Genomic DNA, 3,112 nt, shown 5'->3' with positions numbered 1-3,112 from the left:
TGCTTGGCCTCTGAATGCCACAGGCAGGGCACTTTTTATCGCTTTTTGAAACATCCAAGTAATTCAAAGTGGCTTTGAACAACAGAGTGAGGCCCAGAAGGAAGAAAGGCGTCAGAGATGAGGCGTTTGGCGGGTTCTGGGTCCCTCGTACGGCCGAAGGGTGGGAGTGCCTAATGTACGAAGGAGCATACAGGTCATGTGAAGACATTCTCTGGTTTTGCTGTGGTTTCACTTCAAACTTCCTCAGCAGAAGAATTTGAATTCCAATACCACCACGTTGTGGTAATACCAGGGGGGATATCCTAGAGGCAAGTGAAGGCTTCCTGGGCAAAGAAAGCGATTCCAGATGACACTGTTAGTGGATGCTACAGAGAAATGCCTCTTAATAACTCTCCTGCCTAACGGACAAAGACCCCAGTTCTTTCAACTCAACGTGATGTTTCCATGATCTTTACTTTAGCTCTAAGCCAGACTCGATGCCACAGGGAAAGAGAAGCCTCTCACATCTCAGACATCTGCTCGCCTGGCAAGCACACACAAGAACACACGCATTGTTTCCCCGGAGCTGGCAAAGTGATCTCAAGTCACACGGTGACAAAGACAGCTCTCATTCAGATGCCAGGAGCAGTCGCTCAGCTACCCAGAGAGTTCGGCTTTAATGAAGACGATGGCTTCAGAATGAAAGGCTGAGCTGGAAGGATTTCTGCCCTGGGAACTCTCGGTGCTCTGCCTGAGTCACACAGAAAGCTGGGGGGATTCATATCATTCCAATGGTGCACCTGGCCCAGTCACAAGACCACCCTTGGAAGAGCAAGGACACTGAGATGACAATGGAAACTCTGAAGAGAAGCCAGAGACACAAGGCTTTGGACAAGAACAAGGGCGTTCACCAGCAAAGGCTTAGTGCAGTAGCTCCCTCTCTCCAAGTCCCCTCAAGGGGAGCCTGGGGCCTTGACATTTCCGCATCTACTTGCAAGGGCTGTAGAAAGGCAAGTGACGTGTAAATATAGGAAGTGGTTTTAGAGATGGTCTAAGATGAGGTAGCTGGGGCTCAGCGAGGTGAAGCGATTGCCCACCATCCAATGAGAATTAGAGACAGTTAGGGCAGGAACCTCGGTGTCCTGGACCCTGGTTCCAACAACACCATGTCAAGAAAGGAACAGTCCCCTTTCAGGTATATTTCCACCCTTGTGGTGTCTTAGGGTTCCCTCTGAGCACAAAATGCTGCAGGGAGGTTACAAGAATGTAGTGATAACAAACAACTTTCTGCTCTGGAACGTAAGAAGTTTTCTTCCAGTCTGTTAAACTCCCTTCTCACATAGATGCATCAAGGAGACGTGACACCATTTCTCAGACAATCCTAATTTGACTGGAATCCATTACTCATCAGGGTCTTCGAATTATGTAGCAGGCAGGGAGCACAACCAGGAGACATGTGGGGGCTTCCCTCCCTCCTTGGCTTTTAGCGTGTTATTCCTGCAAGAGAATTGTCTAGGTCTATGAAATTTATAGCCTAATCTGATTTTAAAATACAGTATTCAAATGCTCTTTGAAAATCCAGCCCCGTTTTAGCCCAAATAGGACCTCAATAGCAACAAGAGCGCTCACATTATCATCAGAAATGAATGACTTTAGGAAGAAAAGCAAGAAAAGCTGCCGAGAGGAAAAAGCTGACCGACATATAAAATGCTGCTCCCTTGTTTATTAGGCATCTCTGTAAATTCAATGCTTCTGTGCTCTCATTCAGGGACAAACAAAAATGTTCCTGTAAGACAGCCACAGTCACACTCTCATTTCCATGCCTGAGGGCCTGAAGCTTTGCACAAAGGGCTTCAGTGGATTTCATGTGAGCCTAAATGGGATGTAAGGACCATTCAGAGTCACACACTAAAAAGACTTCAGCTGGGACACGGCCCCCACAGTCCCATGGGGTAAATTCCGGTTGTGTGACAAAAGGCGATGCCCCAAACCCTGCCTCTCCTCCACAGGGCCATCGGCTCCAAGGACTTCTGGGTCCCCTCCCTCAGTCCCCGCCCCGCGTGTGTGACAACAAGACTGTTTTTTCTCCTCCTGAATAGAGCTGGTACCTGGCCACCACTTTGTCAGGACAGGTCAAGAGACGTGCCCTGAGGCAAATGAAAAGGAGCCTTTTGCTTCCTAGGATGGTCATACAACCCCATTAAGTTACTGCTTTGCTTACCTAATTCCACAACACGGCTTCAGAAAGGAAAAGCATGGTAGGAAAGATGACTTCGAGATTAGAGCGGCGGTTGCTGGGCAGAGGGGAAAGGAACAAAGGAGAGGGACTAGCTTCCAAATTGAGGGGGAGAGATAAAGTGCCAGTTTGTGCCAAAAGAACAGGAAAAGGAAATGCACTAGAAAAGTTAACAACTTGGGGGAGAAGTCACAATGACAGATTTGGTGTATGTGTCAACCAAAGCAAAGCTGAGACCTCAGAAATCTCAATCTTTTTGAGATAACGGTTGTTTTTGATGTTATTAGTTAGGATGATCTGGTGATTGTCAGAAAATAATTTTTTTCAGGTTACAGACATTACTGTCACAGTCACTTGGACCAATGCCCAAACTATAGCCACCTGAGGCCACGAGGGTCTGATCAGGCCGGCAGATCACTCTTTCTACCCCTTTAACAACCACACAGACCCACTTTTTCTATTACTGTCTGTCTCGGAGCAAAGGAGATGGAATGGGGAAAAATTCTCTAAAGGTATCCAGCAATTTCACTCCTAGTTCCGTTTAGTTCCAGATAGCCACTGCTGATTTTTGAAAGTGCAGGGTCTTTAGATATTCAAGTACCACAGGATTAGAGAAAAGGAGTACTTGAAACCTTGAATGACATTCTCATTTGAGAAGACACACTTTGGAAAGACCTTTCCAAAAGACTATCAGTATAGACTATTAAATTAAAAATCTGGTTTCAAAATCACACGCTCTTCAGTTGGAAAGATCTTTCTCCAAATTCAAATTCTACTTTTGAATTGTTTGATATCAAAATCCAGAGTTAGAGAGACCTGGGTTAAAAAAACAAAATTACAATTGAGTGCTTAATAAAAGAAAAAAACCAAAAACCTCTTTAAGTGAAATGAGGCACA

Source organism: Hipposideros armiger, unplaced genomic scaffold (genome assembly GCF_001890085.2).
Source record: "Hipposideros armiger isolate ML-2016 unplaced genomic scaffold, ASM189008v1 scaffold_1517, whole genome shotgun sequence".
Lineage (NCBI taxonomy): Eukaryota > Metazoa > Chordata > Mammalia > Chiroptera > Hipposideridae > Hipposideros > Hipposideros armiger.
This window is presented reverse-complemented; position numbering follows the sequence as displayed.